Consider the following 12,836-nt stretch of genomic DNA (forward strand, 5'->3'; position numbering starts at 1 on the left):
ATTCCCATTCTTTAAATTCCCTCTAAAAAGATTTTGTTCTCTCTTTCTCTAAATCTCCCCCTCTTTATTCAACATGTTGATTAATATGTAGGGAAAATTTGTTGAGGGAATAAAGGGAGAGGTCGTACTCTCCCCTGCTCATGCACTGTCCCTTATAGCAGCTGGAGAAGGTAAATATGCCAGCTAATTCTGAATTGTTCTAGTTTGTTGGTTTGCATACTGCATAATGTGTCTTATTTTGTTTTCTGCTTGTGCCTTTAGTAAATAGTTATTGGAGTTTATGTAATTTTTTAATTGAGTATCACTGTTAAGATCATGCGGGAGAACACATCCCAGTCATCTCTTCAGTGCTTTGGGCTATGCACTCCTATATGGGTACGTGCAAAAGAGGACTTAGGTTGTAATGAACTTTCATGTGGCAAGAAGTGTGAGAAGCATGGAAATAAAGTTAGAGGTTGAGTCGGGATTTATGTGACAACAACAACAACAACAACAACAACGCCTTATCCCACTAGGTGGGGTCGGCTACATGGATCAACTTCCGCCATAATGTTCTATCAAGTATCATACTTCTATCCAAATCATTAAGTTCGAGATCCTTTTTGATAACCTCTCTTATAGTCTTTTTGGGTCTTTCTCTGCCTCGAATTGTTTGCCTTCTCTCCATCTGGTCTACTCTCCTCACTACAGAGTCTACCGGTCTTCTCTCTACATGCCCAAACCACCTAAGTCTATTTTCCACCATCTTCTCTACAATAGGCGCTACTCCAACCCTCTCTCTAATAGCTTCGTTTCTAATTTTATCCTGTCGAGTCTTACCACACATCCATCGCAACATCCTCATCTCCGCTACACCTACTTTATTCTCATGTTGGCTCTTGACCGTCTAACATTCTGTTCCGTACAAAATCGCCGGTCTTACCGCAGTCCGATAAAACTTTCCCTTTAGCTTGATCGGTACCTTTGCATCACATAACACCCCCGATGCTTTTCTCCATTTCATCCATCCTGCTTGAATGCGATGATTCACATCCCCTTCAATTTCTCCATCATCCTGTATTACAGACCCAAGATATTTAAACCGTGTGACTTGAGGGATAATATGGTCTCCTATTTTCACCTTTGAGTTAGAAACCCTCCTTCTTTTGTTGAACTTACATTCCATATACTCCGATTTGCTTCTGCTTAGGCGAAAACCATGTGTTTCTAGAGCTCGTCTCCAAGTTTCCAACCTCTCATTCAACTCCTCCCTCGACTCTCAAAGGAGGACTATGTCATCTGCAAAAAGCATGCATCTCGGCACTATCTCTTGGATTTGTTCCGTGAGGACATCCAGAATTAAGGTAAAAAGGTAGGGGCTAAGGGTTGACCCTTGATGCAAACCAATTGTGATGGGAAAATCGTCTGACTCTCCACCCTGTGTCCTAACACTAGTCGATACCCTATCATACATATCTTGGATAGCTCGAATATATGCAACCCTAACCCCTTTCTTCTCTAGAGCTTTCCACAAAATCTCTCTAGGCACTCTATCATACGCTTTCTCCAAGTCAATAAAAATCAAGTGCAGGTCTTGTTGGTCCATGCGATATTGCTCCATCACCCGCCGTAATAAATAGATCGCTTCCATGGTCGACCTTCCCGGCATGAAACCAAATTGATTCTCAGTAACTTGAGTCTCCTTTCTTAATCTCCGTTGGATCACTCTTTCCCATAATTTCATGGTATGACTCATGAGCTTGATTCCCCTATAATTTGCACAATTTTGTATATCCCCCTTGTTCTTATAGATTGGCACCAACGTGCTTCTCCTCCATTCCTCCGGCATGCGTTTTGACCTCATAATTTCATTAAAGAGTTTGGTGAGCCACTCAAGACCTCTATCTCCAAGAGTTTTCCACACTTCAATAGGTATGTTGTCTGGCCCCACCGCCTTACCGTTACTCATTCTTTTCAACGCTTCCTTTACTTCCTGTTTCTGAATCCGACGATAGTACTTATAGTTCCGGTCCTCTTCTCTTGTGTCTAGACTGCTAGAGTCATATCCATATCCATCATTAAATAAGTTGTGGAAATACGCCTTCTACCTTTCCTTGATATCTTTTTCATGCACTAAGACTTTGCCTTCTTCATCCTTAACACACTTTACTTGATCCAAATCTCTAGTCTTCCTCTCTCTACCCTTAGCAAGCCTATATATAGATCTTTCTCCGTCCCTGGTTCCTAGAGCTTGGTATAGTCCGTCAAAAGCTTGGGCTCTTGCCTCACTCACCGCCTTTTTGGTTTCATTTCTAGCTATCTTATACTTATCCCAAGTTTCAGAATTTCTACACCTAGACCACTCCTTGAAACACTCTTTTTTTACTCTAACTTTGCTCTGAACACTTTCATTCCACCACCACGATTCTTTACCCCTAGGTCCAAAACCTCTAGATTCACCCAACGTCTCTTTAGCCACTTTAATAATCTCTTGGGACATCTTGTTCCACATATCATTTGCACTTCCTTGTGATTGTCCACACCATCCCTCCCATATCTTTTGTTGGAAGATTCCTTGTTTCTCACCCTTCAAGTGCCACCATTTGATCCTTGGTGCTACCATAGGACTTCTTCTCTTTGCCCTCTCTCTAATTCTTACATCCATGACCAAAACTCTATGTTGGGTAGTCAAGCTTTCTCCCGGGATAACTTTACAGTTCAAGCAATACTTCCTATCAGACTTCCTGATAAGGAAGAAATCTATCTGAGAACATGTCCCTCCACTTTTGTAAGTGATAAGATGTTCCGCTCTTTTCTTAAACCATGTATTGGCTATAGATTGATCCAAAGCCTCCGAAAACTCCAAGATGGATTTACCCTCCCCATTCATCTCCCCTAGGCCGAAACCCCCATGCACCCCCTCAAAACCTCTAGCCACGCTACCTACATGTCCATTGAGATCCCCTCCTAGGAAAACTTTCTCTCCTTGGGGTATATCCTGAAGTACCCCTTCTAGATCCTCCCAAAATTTTACCTTAAAGTGTTCTGCTAACCCAACCTGAGGTGCGTACCCACTAATACCATTAATGGTGTCCTGTCCCACTACCACTTTTAAGGCTATGATACGATCTCCTACTCTTCTTACATCCACGACATCCTTCTTCCACTCCTTGTCCACAATAATCCCTACCCCATTTCTTAATCTGATTTTTCCCGTATACCACAGCTTAAATTCCGAGCTGTCTAATTCTTTCGCTTTTTCACTTGTCCACTTAGTTTCTTGTAGGCACATAAAATTGATCTTCCTCCTCACCATAACATCCACTATTTCCATAGATTTTCCAGTAAGTGTGCCTATATTCCATGTGCCAAAGCGAATCCTCCTGTCATGAACTAGCTTCTTTACCCACACTCGTTCACGAAAATGTGGGAACCCTTGCTTACTTTTCACTACATCCGGGCGGCGATGCAGCGGCCCTTGCTCTTTTGACACTGTACTCGAGCCATACAGCGCGTTGCTTCCGGGCAACGACCTAGCATTCACATTATTACGTAATTGATCCATGTCATAGAGATTCGACAAAGTTTTACGTTGGCCGTCGAAAGCCTAACACAACCCTCTCCTTTTATCCGGGCTTGGGACCGACTAAGAATAGCAAAGCCAACCTAGGCAGGATTAGTCGGGATTTATGTGAATAGGGAAAAAATGAGAGGTAGGCAACCAATTGGGTAATTTTCAGTGGCTCTTGCAAATGGGCAGAAAAGTTTTTTTTTTTTCTATAATTTCTTACTTCCTAGCTCTCTATCTTCTGCATTTTCCCTTTGTAACTAGAACACTGTTCTCTGGAATTTTCCCTATTAATTCCTTAGTATATTCAGTTCCTATCACTTTATTTGGAAGTTTTCTTTGGGAAATTAATTATGCATTTTAAAATACTAAGTATATTGATGGACAATTTTCAATATGATATTCTCACGAAGTATCTGCACACAGCATTTATCATGCTCATGGATGGATGGTTAGTAACTCCTAAATAAACCTGCTTAGCTTGTCCTCTTGATGTTCATGGGAATTTGATTTATATACAGCACTATTTGGTGCCCCACTGCTGAGTTATGTTATTTAATATACTGCTTTCACTATTGTCTATATTTTAATTTGATAACAGAGCATAGACATGTTGGGTCCACAAATTTCAACCTACTCAGCAGCAGGAGCCATACAATATTTTCCCTGGTGAGTTTACAAGGCCTTAAAGGAACAGTAATATTTTTTTTATATATTCTTTTATTATGTCCTAACTATATTGATGTGTATACTAAATTCTGTTTGTGCTCACATCTTGACACATACTTATGTGCAGTTATATGTGATAAGCATGTAGCACATCCTAACTATATTGATGTGTATATCATATGCTTAGAAGGATTTGTTTTTTGTGCCAAGAGTAATTTGTTTATGATGTGATGTAATTGCATTTTTTTCCCTAACTTTTGGCTATCTTGTGATAGACTATAGAGAGTAGTCCATGTGGTGAAAATAATGAAGGAGAAGCAATAACACTGTCTCAACTGGTAATTATTGAATTGTGTTTTAGAATTTTTTTCCACTTCCTTTTCTTTGCACATGTGATTTATTCCAAGATTTAACTTTGCTAATGATTTTATTATTCATGCTTTACATTTTTCTATTGTTGCATTTTTAAAAAAAAAATATTTTACTTATATTTGCAGAACCTCATCGATCTGGCAGGTTCTGAGAGCTCAAGGGCTGAAACAACTGGCATGAGAAGGAGAGAAGGATCTTACATCAATAAGAGTCTTCTAACTCTTGGAACTGTGAGATCTTAAACTTTGTTAGCTCTTCCTATCAGAGTATTTTTTTATTTGTGATATGTGTCTTTTCACCAACCTTTGCATGATGTTCTGTACTAGTTGGATTTATTTCTTTTTGGTTGTCTAGTTATTTATTTATCATTGTCAATCAGACTGGATGGACTAGCCTGGACTGGACTAAAATTGTGATGCATTTATCTCTTTTGCTGAATTCCTCAATTCAAAACTATATCATTTGCAAAAAGCATGCAATTAAGGATAATCTTTTTGAGTGCCCTTGGTATCCAATACTAGGTTAAACAAGTAAGGACTCAAGGCTGAGCCCTAACGTAATCCTATCCTTATAGGAAAATCTATAGTCTTGCCTCTTGGATTTCCTACATTAGTAGTTATCCCATGATACATATATCTTGTATTAATCTAGATATAAGATACACGAACAGCTTTCTTTTTCCAAAGTCTTCTACAGCATTTCTCTTGGAACCCGATCATATGCTTTTTCCATGTCAATCAAAATCATATGTAGGCCTTGTTCTTTGCGTCAATACCTTTCCATCCACCCTTGTAAAAACCTATATTATAATTACTGTAGTCTCTGAAACAGTCTATCTCTTTCTCTCTTAGTAAGGGTAGTTATCTTTCTGTTATAACTGTGCTCTGTCAGCACAGCTAATAACTTGCTCCAGACTCCTCTGAGTCTTCTATTATGTATATAATTATGAGCTATCTCATACCAAATGTGTAATTAATGAATACATTTTTGTATTCAGAATTTATCTCTGTTTTTCAATTTCTCTTTCTCTCAGATTCTGATAATAACAGATGAAGACTGTATCCATCCCTAGGCCTAGAATTAGACCTGTTTAATTTTATTCCTTAGTCAATTATCACTAGCCACAAATAATGGATTTGACATTTACTTCTATTCCTTTTCTTGCTTTGGGTTATTGTGTATATAGCTCTCCAGTTGATCTGTTATTCAAATGAATGAAGTTTCTATTTTCCAAATTCTGAGTCTGACATGTTCATACATCCTCCTTTCTTTCTTTTACCATTGATCTTGTTACCTTCACACTCTTCCTTTTTCTATATTCTTCTAGGGCTTGGACCTTCTCTTTCTTAGATAAGTTTACTCCGTACATGTTTGTCATCCAATGGTTATATACATGCATATTGTTTACCTGAATGTGTGGAGTTCTTTGTAGCTTTTTGAAATGTGATTATTTTTGTTGCACAGGTTATTTCAAAATTGACTGAAGGAAAAGCTAGTCACATACCTTATAGGGACTCCAAATTGACTAGATTACTTCAGTCTTCTCTCAGTGGTCATGGACGTATATCTGTAAGGCTTACTTGTGTATAGATTTTCAGAAATGCGATTACATTCATTTCTTTATTAAAAATTAATTTTATTATACTGATCTTTGTGGCAAAAAGTTGAAACATAACTTGGAAATTCTGATAGTTTGTTTTCATTTAAAATACAGCTCATTTGCACAGTAACACCTTCATCTAGTAATGCTGAAGAGACACACAATACGTTGAAGTTTGCCCACCGGGCAAAGCACATTGAAATACAAGCAGCCCAGAACACAGTATGTTGAAGTTTTATTTTTTTTAGATTTTTATTTAATTTCTATACAACCTGCACAGATCAGAGTACAAAATACAACTGCTGCTCCTAATTAAGGAATTACTAGCATGTTCCCCTTGTACACAATGCAAAGTACAACATATACTCTTTATTCAATCAGCCTACTAAGCAAACACTCACACACACGCAACACACTCCACTTGTAACCCTGTTGTGTTACCTCCCCTCTTGGTGGTCAATCTTTGATTTAAAGCCAACCTTAAGATGATATTATTCTTGAGAAAAAGGAAAATAATTTCATCAAGTTTCTGTCATGTAGCATATTGAAATTTTACTTGTAGGGCATCCCTAATAGTGGATAATTGAAAATTACCTGTATTACCTACTGTCCAGTGCTCATGGCTCCAGAGAACTTTATCCCTTCTAGACCTGTCTAGCTGCATCATGGAATGCTTTTTAAATTGGTAGCAAGTAATTTGAATGTGAAGAATTTATATGGGAAGGTATTTTTGAAGATTTTCTTTGTTAGTGGTTGGATGGAGTGTCTAGTTGGAATGAGATGCGATAAATTCAGTATGCAAATCATTTCATGCAGTCTAGGAAGAGCATGTTCTTGACTTAACTTTGTTAACCTGCCTCTGGCGTTTCTTGAGCAATTATACCCTGTAAATATTAAAATGGTTAGAAATCGCTTTTATTTGATTTTTCCATTTTAATGAAATCCTTCTAATTGGAAAGATCTCATCAAGTAATCTTGTAGCATCTGTGCTCACTTATTAATTAGTTTACATGCTAAATTGAACCTACAGATTATTGATGAAAAGTCACTTATCAAGAAATACCAACATGAGATTCAGTTCTTAAAGGAAGAATTGGAACAAATGAGGCAGGGTATTGTCTCAGTTCAGTCAAAAGAAACTGTTGAAGTTGACTTTGTGCTTCTAAAACAAAAGGTAGATAATGTTATATTATAAGATTTATATCAGACTTCTTTTTTGGGTATCTTTTGTCAGCTTAGAAATGGTTTTCAAAATTTGAATTTTCTATAAATGTTTTTCTAGGCATTGAGTATAAAGGCAATATAGGTAATTATTTTTCAATTGTTTTGCCTCTACACTATATTATGTGTGGAGTGGGAAATGAGTGTAATTAATTATGTTTTGAAGTAAATTTCCTGCACATTGAGTTCATTGTTATCCGAAGAAATTCAACATTCTGAATTTAAATGGTTATCAATTGTTTTGTGTGATATTTAAAGCTAGAAGATGGTCAAGTCAAGTTGCAATCAAGATTGGAAGAAGAAGAAGAAGCTAAAGCTGCTTTATTAGGAAGAATTCAACGGTTGACTAAATTAATTTTGGTCTCCACTAAAGCGCCACACACAACTAGATTTTCTAACCGTCCTGGTCCTCGTAGAAGACATTCCTTTGGGGAAGAAGAGGTATTTTTCTTTCTACTATCAATTTTTTTCTTCTCTAATATCAAGAAATTTAAATTTCTGTTTTACATATTAATGTCTCAAGATGACAATGCTCTGCTTAATTCATTCCTTGTATATGCATTTTTCTAATTATCAATTTTGTTTACAGTTGGCATACCTTCCCTACAAAAGGAGGGATTTAATCTCAGATGACGAAAACACTGATCTGCATGTTAATTTAGAGGGAAATGCTGAAACAGCTGATGATTCTTTTAAGGAAGAGAAAAAGAGAAAGAAACACGGGTTACTAAATTGGTTGAAGATATGGGTAAGATGTCCATTGATTCCTGTATAAAGTTAAATATATAGATATGTTATATAAAGACTAAATAAAGAAAAAATATATAAAAAATCTTAATCTATTATGAATCTCTTCTAAAAATTTGGTTAATTTTCTAACACTCCGTCTCAAGCTAAAGCTTAGTAATCTTTAAGCTTGTCAGTTGTGACAAATTAACACTCTTAAAAGAAAAATAACAAAATATAAAGCGGGCTTCATAAAATTTGGCTGAAAAATTAACTCACTAATATTGGAGTCTGATATATGAGTATTGCTAGAAAGATATTGTAGCCGGGTTTCTGGATTGATAATTTTTCCTCCTTATTTGTCTCCTATAAATGCTTGTTGAGAAGTTTATCTAAGCTGGACCTAAATTAATAATCTACCATATGGTGAGTCAAAATACTATCCCAGTAGTCCTATTTGTAGCATGTTTTTGTCAGCTGAGTTCAACTTGCATTTTTTTTCTTTTCATGATTTGACTCAACATTTCTTTTGTTACAATCTGAAGTGCTTTGAACATCTGATATTTCTCAAGTGGTATGATGGATTTTTTATATTGGGGTATTCTTCTCATGTTAAAGTTCTGTTTCTTCAAGTTTTTGTGTTTCACTATTATTTCTTTTTAATCAGAAACGAGATACTCGGTTAAGTGCCTTGTCAGGCACCAGTGAAAAATCATGTGGAGCAAAATCTGTTAGCACACCTTCTACTCCTCAAGCAGAAACTGGTAATAACGCGGAGTCCAGACATTTCCATTCTCTACCTGCACAAAGCTCTCCATCAGCAGATCTTGTATCAGTGGCAAGAGAGGTTAAAGAAATTTATGAGGATAGTTTATTGGGACAAGAGACACCTTTGGTATGTTATTGACTGCTTTTTTTTTCTTACTGCAGCTTTTGAGAAAAGTGCCGTTTTGTATGGCATATATGATTTTGTTTATTTTGGGAAAATAATTGCTTAGAGCTTTTCATTATAATCTGCTTTGGCAAAAAATTAATTAATACTAACACAAATCTAGCATCTGAAAAATCTCATATTAGTGATTTTGCCAAAACCCAATTAAGCAATTTATGTCAAAAGTCATTTTTATGCTTTTCGAAGTCACCATAACAAATCTCAGTTCTGGTAGCGATGCATATATTTTAAATATCCAAATTTTTACTTAAGAGTAAAAATTTGTGCATAAAATGTCCTTGTATAACGAGGAAAGAAAATTTTGAAGCAAAGTATTTTTTTATTCCTGAGTGATGAGTACTGTCAAACATTGTCTATATGGTTTGTGGCCAAATTCTAGTATTGTAATATTTTTTTATCTGTTGATCTTTGTTTCACTTTATTTGTGGGAACCTATATCTTTTTATTTAATCTTAAATGCTGAAATATGTATATGGAGTTCTTGCTTGAGATGTGATGATGAGTTGACGAGTGTATATGTTATGGACATCTATATTTTTGTCTTTCTATATGCCAATTTTTTTCTTCTTAATTTTCTAGGTAAGTGTTAAATCAATTGATGAGATTGATCTTTTGAGGGAGCAACAAGAGATTCTATCAGGAGAAGTTGCTCTTCATTCAAGTGCTTTGAAGAGATTGTCTCAGGAAGCTCCAAGAAATCCTCAGAAGGATCAGATTCATGTAGGTTACTATCTCAAAATAGATGTTTGTCTGTGTGATTAGTATGATTACTTTGACTATCATGGCAGTATATCTGAGAGTTTGCATATTTTGTGGTTAACTCATACCAAGGTGGAGATGGAAAGGTTGAAAGATGAAATTAAGGCTAAGAAGGAGCAAATAGATTTGCTGGAAAGGAAAATTGCTGATTCTTTCATTGTGAAGAATAAGTTGGATGAATCAGGAGTATCACTAGTATGTTCATTAGACGTCATCGTTCCTTTGTTTCACTTGGTTCTTCTCCCATTTAATGCTGATTGTTTTGTGCTGCAGAGTCTCACCGAACTGATGACACAGTTAAATGAAAAATCCTTTGAACTGGAGGTGAACATTACATACATCTTGCTATATTATCCTACCAATTATTGCATTAAAAAAAGTCTGTAATTGAAATTCAAGCATTCAACACTCAATATCTCTTTTGTGGAGCTTATGATAGTTTAAATCCGTTTTTGGTTCGTAAACAGAGTTGGTGTGGTACTTTGTAATCTGAACCAAAAGTAGATAGCAATTTAGTTTTTTGTTATAATTGATTTTCTGTTAAGAAAACCTATGCTCTGATCATACAAGACTGTGATGCTCTTATTACATTATTAGCAAACTTACACGATGAACATATGCCTTGCTGTGGATTGTTTTCTGAAGAGTCTCGTGTCACCTAACTGTTTGCTAATTCAGGTCAAAACAGCAGATAACCATATAATTCAACAACAGCTTAGTCAGAAGGTGCAAATTCTTAAATTACTTCCTTCTATTATTTTTTTCATCTTATTATTAGTTAAACGAGTACTTTGGCATTCTCAGATCCATGAATGTGAAAGCCTTCAAGAAACAATTGGCTCTCTGAAACATCAGCTGGCAGATGCATTAGAGTTGAGAAACTTAAGTCCTCAACCTTTCTCTGTAACCAAAGACTACCATGGTGAACCTCACCATGACAAGGAAAGTGCCATGATAACCAATACCAATGAAAAGATTCTTTTGCAAGAGCAGGTATTTTATTTATTCATTCATTGTGGGATCTACATTGAGTGGTGCTATTATGATTTAAACAGGCTAATCCCATGTGATTTCTCTTAAATTTTTCATTTCACCCTAGGAGTGGTGATTAGTGCTACTTTTTATAGTAGTAGTTATACTTATACCAGGTCTTGGAATTTCACATTAATCCAAAACCATCTCATTCCATAAACATCTTAAAACTAGCATATTTTTTTCTTTAAATTGAAATATTAGCCATTTAATCAGGACCTAATCTTGTTTGAGTTTTCTAAAATTTTCCATGCAAGATCTGCGTTTGGTAGTTTCTATGTCATTTGTTGTTTTTATTTCTTCCCCTTTTCCTCTTTCCATTTCTGATAATGAAATTCATCCTGACCGTTTAGTCATCTTTGGACCACTATACGTACCAAATTAATTCCTTGTGTATGAATCATGCGATGCCAAATGAATTTTAAAATCCAAGAGCAAGCTAAAAGCTCCCATCTTGTTTCAATTTATTTACTTCTAACTTCTTTACACTCAAGGAGAAGAAAACACAATTAGACAGATAAGAACTCTATTAACTGAATTGCTCGTACTTGCCTTTTAGTGCTGCATTGTTGTATATTATCATCATCAAATGACATTTACATTTAGTATTTTCTATATATTTAAGCTATTATGCCTATTGTTCCCTACAATTAGGCAAGCGAGATAGAAGGGATGAATCAAAAGTTGGCGGAACTAACAGAATCAAAAGAACAGCTAGAACTTTTGAATCAGAAACTGGCAGAAGAGAGTTCATATGCTAAAGGGCTAGCTTCAGCTGCTGCAGTGGAGCTTAAGGCATTGTCAGAAGAAGTTTCCAAACTCATGAACCAGAATGAGAGATTATCGGCTGAGCTGGCAGCATCGAAGAATTCTCCTGCCCAATGTAGAAATAGTGGACCTGGAACAGTCTGAAATGGACGAAGAGAAAGTCATGTTAGACGAAATGATCAAGGTGGGTCTAACTCTGATATCAAGAGAGAACTTGCCTTGAGTAAAGAAAGGGAGCTTTCATATGAATCTGCTCTTTTAGATAGGGATCATAGAGAAGCCGAGCTTCAAAGGAAGATTGAAGAATCAAAGCAAAGAGAAACATACCTAGAAAATGAACTTGCCAACATGTGGGTTCTTGTAGCAAAGCTAAAAAAGTCACAGGGAGCTGACACTGATGTTTGACATTTGATATGATATTGTATTGTATTGGGGAATTTAAGTCAATCCATTACGACAATTAGATTTCAGTGGGAAGGATTTGAGCGAGAGGTGTGCAATGGTTGTTAACAGGAAAGTGGTTGTTAGCAGGAAAGTGTGCATTTTTGTATTTGATCCATAGAAAGGGTATCCAGTAACCCAGTTTGTGTATACAAATGATGTTTGCTTCCCCCTAGATACCTTTCACTTATTTCCCCCTCTAAATACCATAGTTAACACAAATCACATAAGAACGAAAATGCTAAAGCCTACGAACCATTCATATACATAATGAAACTGGAAACAGAAAAAGAAGTGGAGTATGCTTTTGTTTTGTGAAGCTTCTTATATATAGGGCTGCATTTTCATTATAACTTTCGAAAAATCTTTAGATTCAAACTTGAGTTAATGTTATTTAACACTTAAACAAGATTTTTCAAAGAGATTCTAATTTCAGAATCAACATTAGTGTTTAAACCAGAAATACTAGATTATGATAACTTCATATTCATATTCTGAGTCTATATATGTAATTATATATATAACAGGTGTGGGTCTAAGTGAGGTGTGTGGTATATATAGTATATATGCTTGCATTTATACCCGCAATATAAGCATGCTTTAAAGGAATCCTTTCTTCGTTGGGTTTATTAGTTTTTGTTTTGTTTTGAAAATATTGATGTTTTTTAAGTCATATAATTCATCTCCTCATTTAATTTTTTCTTTACTACATTAAATAATAAATGTTATGTATATACACGTCATAATGC

At 35.8% G+C, this 12,836-nt stretch overlaps 1 pseudogene; it reads left to right on the plus strand.

The window, feature by feature from the left end:
* The window catches only part of LOC114367905, a 28,772-nt pseudogene extending 16,372 nt beyond the window's left edge, over positions 1-12,400 (plus strand).
* Positions 12,401-12,836: the final 436 nt, after the last annotated feature.

The sequence above is a fragment of the Glycine soja genome, chromosome 9 (assembly GCF_004193775.1).
Source record: "Glycine soja cultivar W05 chromosome 9, ASM419377v2, whole genome shotgun sequence".
Classification (NCBI taxonomy): Eukaryota; Viridiplantae; Streptophyta; class Magnoliopsida; order Fabales; family Fabaceae; genus Glycine; species Glycine soja.